General features: G+C 38.5%; 1 long non-coding RNA gene across 1 annotated transcript in view; it reads left to right on the top strand.

Moving 5' to 3' along the window:
- LOC135216698 (uncharacterized) overlaps window positions 1-2,873 on the top strand; it is an 8,377-nt gene extending 5,504 nt beyond the window's left edge. Inside the window, exon 3 of the long non-coding RNA XR_010314891.1 lies at window positions 2,206-2,873. This is a non-coding gene — a long non-coding RNA (uncharacterized LOC135216698). The remainder of the gene's footprint in view (window positions 1-2,205) is intronic.
- The last annotated feature ends 3,762 nt before the right edge of the window (window positions 2,874-6,635 follow it).

Here is a 6,635-nt window from a genome sequence, read left to right as displayed (position 1 = left end):
GAAACATCATTTGTTTCTTTACAAATAAATATTACTGAAATGGAAAACTCAGATCATTATTTTTATAAAAGTAAGCTATCCATGTACTATTAACATAATTGGGAATCTTGATGTGGGAAGATTACCCCTGTAAAGGGATATACTTCTATTTTTGTTTCCACTTAGTTTTTCTTTAGCCTTCAAAGTTTTAACTTATCATTTCAGTGCTTTGTTCCTCTTTCAGTGCATTCGTGTATTGTCACTCCTGTCAGTGTGTATTTTTTTTCCATTAAATTTTTGTATTTTATTCAATCAGTGGTGTTAGGCAAGCTTTATTCCTACTGTCTCTCATTGCTGACTTTTTTTCATTGTTCCCCTCAGTTGTTAGAAGCCATAATGTCAGGTATTAGCACTTTTATACTGTATACTTGTTGCCCAATCCATTTAAGTACGTACTGTCTTCCTCCAATGTGTTATTCTTGTTGCTGGAGGCCTCTTTGTAAGGTAACCACAGGAAAAGTACCAGGTGAAGAGGAAGAGATTATACCGCATGTTTATGGCTTCAGAAAATGCATCTAAGATAGCATTAAGACAAGCATTTTGGTGGATATTACAAAGGCAGATGGCACCAGAAGGAGTTTTTAAGCTGGTGATGTTACTATACCATAACACAAAATATAAAGTTGAAACAGTAGCAGTTGTATCAAAAGTATTTAAGATAAATACTACTTGTCTCAATTAAGGATCAGCCTTGTGTGGTTAGCTGTTTATCTTAGTAATGGTGGAAACTATAATGGAAAGCAGACAAGGCGTTTCCTGGGACCTGCTGTGTGGTGACGACCAAGTGTTAGCAGCAGAACCTGTGGGAAATGTAAAACTTATTAAAAGATAGTATGAAGTGAAGAGGATAGGGCTAAAAGCCATCATGAACAAAACAAAGCTTATTGTGACTGGAATGGAAGCAAAGGAAAAAGCACTGTCGATAAAGTGGGTGATGTGGGAAAGGAGTGCTGGTGAGTTTATTGCCATCTGCTTAATGGAGCAAGGAGTTATGAGAGTTCCATGGGATATCAAAGTAGAAATTTTGCAGCATGAAATATGTAAGTGCAAATCGGGAGAGGTGGAAGTAGTGAACCATGTCGCAGTAGCGGGGCAGGTTTTAGAAGGTGTAGAACATTTCTGTTACTTTTGGGACACATTGCGACTGGGAATTGAAAAAGAAAAAGAGTATCTGTAGGATGGAGTGGAAAGAAAGCTACATTACCAGCAGATAAGATTAAGATTTATGGTCAAAGTGCATTGGAAGATTGTGTAATGACTGGGGAAGTGGTGAAGATATGTTGCATGCAGCATCAGGAAAGTAGATTAATATGTGAAAGAATGTGATGAGAAGGAATGAAGAGTAGTAACTATTGGGACAAAGACTTTTAAGAGGGCCAAGAAAATCACCGAAAAATAGTGCAAAAGACCTTCCCCTGAGAGGAGCTGTCATAAAGTGTGCAGGACAGAGGAGGCTAAGGAGTAAACATCATGCCTAATCCTGTAAAGGGAAAAGTAGATGTACAAATATCAATGCTGATGATGATAACTTGTCCTGTCATGTGTCAACAGAGGAAATACCGACAGAAAATGCTTGTGGTAGTCAGGGATAATATCAACTAATGTTTGTGAAGCATATTTGAAAGTGTTTGGGTCAAAGATGTAATAACTTGAACTTGTCATGCATATGAATCTTCATGTAAAGTGTAGTGAAATGAAAGCATATAGACAAATAACTCGTTTAACAGGAAGAAAGCTGTAGCGGTTAAGCATGAAGTTTTCACTTCCACTGGTCAAGATATTTTCTCCAAATCTCTCTCCCTCTGCCCCTTCATGAGCCCACTCTCCCAAATCCTAAGGGTATCCTCACCCTAGCAAAATAAATTTGGCATTTCAAGTCTTCGTTGAGTAGATGAGATGGTAGACTCCCTCTCCTGCCCTGAAGTTCGTGTATACGTAGTTATATGTGAAATTGAAGATGTGTTTAGTATTTGAACGAGGAAATTTGCAGAATTTTACATTCTTGTCAGTAATGATAAAGCACAGGATTATCCATATTTTCTCAAGTTAACTTTAATAATACAGGATTCAAACATAAAAAAGTAAGATGTACTATCATTTTTTCATAATAGCTCTAAAAATAAAATGACATAGCACTTTAATGAATATTTATCATCTGTTTCATAGGTTTACTTGAAGATGGCGAGGATTTACAAGAGCAGATCTGCTGCACAAATGTTTTCCTCCCTGGAAAGCAGGACTTTCCAGATCCCGCCTTCTGAAGTGACCCAAGATGAAGAAGAGTCAGCTTATTAAAGTCTTGCTGAGGAAGCAACGAAAAAATGTGAAAAGGCTAAAGAATAGTTAGAAGCTGCGACTCTCGAGGAATACCCTGGAAATTGTGTGCTTGGTGTTGAAAGAGAAGTTTAAGGCTTATTGTTCTCTACCTGAAAATATGAAGAAATCATTACCAGTGAGAGAGACAAGGAAAACAATAGACAAAACTTTGGACATTAGTATGTTAACAGATAAAAAGAAAAAGAAAAGAGTCAAAGAGCTGAATGCTGGTTTGCTAATATCATCACCATGTAGTGATCATCATCAAAAACTGAAGAAAAGTAAACACCAACGAGAGAATCTTAGGAACGGTATTTCTGAGGAAAGCAAAGGTGACTTTGATATTGGTGAGACACATTTGAAAAAGGATGCGGTCGAAAGGATAGTTGACACTTTACCTGTTGAAAAGGTTTCAAATGTTCCGAGTGGGTTCTTAGTGAGTGAAAAATTGAAAAACAAGAGGAAGAAGAGACTTTTTGAATAAAACAATTAAGTTAAAAATGGAAAATGATGCAGCTAGGGAGCTGAAAAATAAAACTGCTCTTGGTGACTTGCTATCATCTTTGATTTAGAGTGGTTGAAAGATCATAACAGTTATTGGTCATATTATTTTTCAGATTTATAATTAAATTTACTTTTCATTGTAACCAATGTGAATTATTTTCTAATGTTGTTAGCATTTGAAGAACTTGTGTATACAGATGTGAGTGTCATTTGTTTTTTATTTATGAATCCTGGAATATTAACATTATCCATTAATAGTGAATGGCAAAGAAACACTAAGTGCTGGTTCAGGTGGTAGTAGGGAGTGCCAGTGAGCTTTGAGAAGTTTTTGAGTGATTCTGTAGCATTTTATTGTAGTATCTTTCTGTACTTCTTGTTTATTTGTTTCATTGTCAGAATGTTAATAGGATTAATGTGGTTTGAACATAGAACTAACCTTTGTACTGGTGTTTCCCGAATGGAAGCAAAATTTGTTGAGTGGCTCGTAACTTGTGAATTGTGTTCTCCACAGTGCTTATATTTATTTTAGTCCCTCGTTGGATGAGTGGTTTATGTGCTCGCCTACCGATTCGGTAGTCGTGAGTTTGATTCCCCACTCTGCCAATGTGAAATCAGAGGAATTTGTTTCTGTTGATTAGAAATTCATTTCTCGATATACGTAATGTGGTTCGGATCTCACAATAAGCTGTAGGTCCCGTTGCTGGGTAACCAATTGGTTCCTAGCCACGTAAAAATATCTAATCCTTCGGGCCAGCCCTAGGAGAGCTGTTAATCAGCTCAGTGATCTGGTTAAACTGAGATATACTTAACTTTTATATGTATTAGCCTTATGAGATTCAGAGGACATCAAATGACGGCATCCTATTTCCAACCCTTGAGTTTCTTCCAAAAATTATTGGTAGGCTTTGCATCCTTATCCAGTAGTACCTCGTAATTTGAACTTAATCCATTCCAGAAAGCTGTTCAAAGTACGATTTGCTCGAAATATGAAACAAATATCTCATAAGAAATAAAGCGAATCAAGATAATTCGTTCCAGCCATCCCAAAAAGTCCCCCTTTTCACAGTAATTCTATTGTTAACGTGTTCAAAAGTTAAATCAAGAGTGTAAAGTAATGAAACAGTACGTTATATGAAGTAAAATTTTCTAAATTTTATTTTTTCTGTGTACGATTTATGAACTGTTTGGTAAAAAGGGCACCGGCCGGCTGGGGGATGTAGGGAAGAGAGACGGGAACCCTTTGGAGCAAACCGAATTGATTGCAGTATGCAAAGGTTGATAACAAAATACATTTTATTCATATTAGGTACAACGATAATTAAAGGAATCGATAGTGTGTGTGTGTGTGTGTGTGTCCTATATAATTATGAGATGAAAGTGTTTTGGTAAGTAAAGCAACAGGATGCACAAACATTTTGTTCCTTGTTTTGGTGCATTTCATGTGAATCATGAACATTTTAAGTAGGTCAACACCAACCAAACCTACATATGAGAAGTGAAAGACGTTTTACATACACACACTGCACTGAAGGTAGTGAATAGACCATGAGGCTGGATTCTTCTGACCTTAGCCTAGGCCTATGTCTGACATCGGAATACCATGACTGACACTGACATAGTCTCTCTGTCTTCAGCCCTCGAAAATTTAGGCCGAGGCCACAATTTATATAATGTATGGCATTGGTTTCGATACTAAAAGGTCCGATTCTTCTGACCTTGGCCTAGGCCTACATCTTGAGCAGGACATTCATCGAATGGCTCATTAACTTAGTCTAGGGTTCTATGTCCTTGATGATTTAATCTGAAGCCGCAATATATTTGATGTGTTTTAATAGAGACTAAAAACTGTTCTGCATTGAAGTCTCCAGGCATATAGATAACTACTTACTGAAGAGCAAGCAGCATTGAAGTCTCCAAAAATATGGACAACTACTTATTAGACAGGTAAATATATCAATATGCAGCTAATCAAGCTGGGTAAACTTTGAGGTTGGCCAGTTTACGAAACAATACATTAATGGAAAGAGGAAGATATGAAGGAATATGGATAACTTCTTACTAGGGAATAGCATTAAAGTCTCCATGAATATAGATAACTACTTACTGGAGAGAAGCATCAAAGTCTCGAGGAATATAGATATCTACTTACTGGAGAGAACCATTGAAGTCTCTGGGGATATGGATAACTACTTACTGGAAACAGCATTGAAGTCTCCATGAATATAGATAACTACTTACTGGAGAGCAGCATTGAAGTCTCCATGAATATAGATAACTACTTACTGGAGGCAGCATTGGAGTCTCCAGGAAAATGGATAACTACTTACAGGAGAGAAGCATTGAGGTCTCCATTAATGTAGATAACTACTTAAATGAGAGAAGCATTGAAGTCCCCAGGAATATGGATAACTACTTACTGGAGGCAGCATTGAAGTCTCGAGGGATGAAGATAACTACTTACTGGAGGCAGTATTTGAGTCTCCAGGACACAGATAATTACTTACTGGAGGCAACCTTGAAATCTCCAGGACACAGATAATTACTTACTGGAGGCAACCTTGAAATCTCCAGGACATAGATAATTAATTAATGGTGGCAGCATTGAAGTCTCCAGGAAACAGATAACTACTTACTGGAGGCAGCATTGAAGTCTCCAGGACACAGATAACTACTTACTGGAGGCAGCATTGGAGTCTCCAGGAACACAGATAACTACTTACTGGAGGCAGCATTGCAGTCTCCAAGAACACAGATAACTACTTACTGGAGGTAGCATTGAAGTCACCAGGAACACAGATAACTACTTACTGGAGGCAGCATTGCAGTCTCCAGGAACACAGGTAACTACTTAATGGAGGCAGCATTGAAGTCTCCAGGGCACAAGTAACTACTTACTGGAGGCAGCATTGAAGTCTCCAGGAACACAGATAACTACTAACTGGAAGGCCGCATTGAAAAGTCCACCAGGGGAACAACAGATTTAAACTACTTAACTGGAGGCAGTATTGAAGGTCACCAGGACACAGATAAACTACCTTACTGGAGGCAAGCATGAAGGTCTCCTGGAACACAAGATAAAAACTTACTCACTGGACGGCAGCATTTGAAAGTCTCCAGGAACACAGATAAACTACTTACTGGGATGTGGGCAGCATTGAAGTCTCAGGAACACAGAATAACTACTAAACAACATGGAGGCAGCATTGGAGTCCTCCAAGGACAACAGATAACTACTTACTGGACGCAGTATTGAAGTCACCAGGACAGATAACTTCTTACTGAGGCAGCATTGCAGTCTCCAGGAAAACACAGAATAACTACTTTACTGGAGGCAGCATTGAAGTCTCCAGGACACAGATAACTACTTACTGGAGGCAGCATTGAAGTCTCCAGGACACAGATAACTACTTACTGGAGGCAGCATTGAAGTCTCCAGGAACACAGATAACTACTTAACTGGAGGCAGCATTGGAGTCTCCAAGACACAAAAGATAACTACTTACTGGAGGCAGCATTGAAGTCACCAGGACACAGAATAAAAACTACTTACTGGAGGCAGCATTGAGGTCTCCAGGACACAGATAAACTACTAACTGAGGCAGCATTGGAGTCTCCAGGGGACACAGATAGCTACTTACTGGAGGCAGCATTGAAGTCTCCCTGGGACACAGATAAACTACTTACTGGAGGCAGCATTGAAGTCACAGGAACACAGATAAACTACTAAAACTGGAGGCAGCATTGAAGTCACCGGGACACAGATAAACTACTTACTG

Source organism: Macrobrachium nipponense, chromosome 6 (assembly GCF_015104395.2).
Source record: "Macrobrachium nipponense isolate FS-2020 chromosome 6, ASM1510439v2, whole genome shotgun sequence".
Taxonomy (NCBI): domain Eukaryota; kingdom Metazoa; phylum Arthropoda; class Malacostraca; order Decapoda; family Palaemonidae; genus Macrobrachium; species Macrobrachium nipponense.
This window is presented reverse-complemented; position numbering and strand designations above follow the sequence as displayed.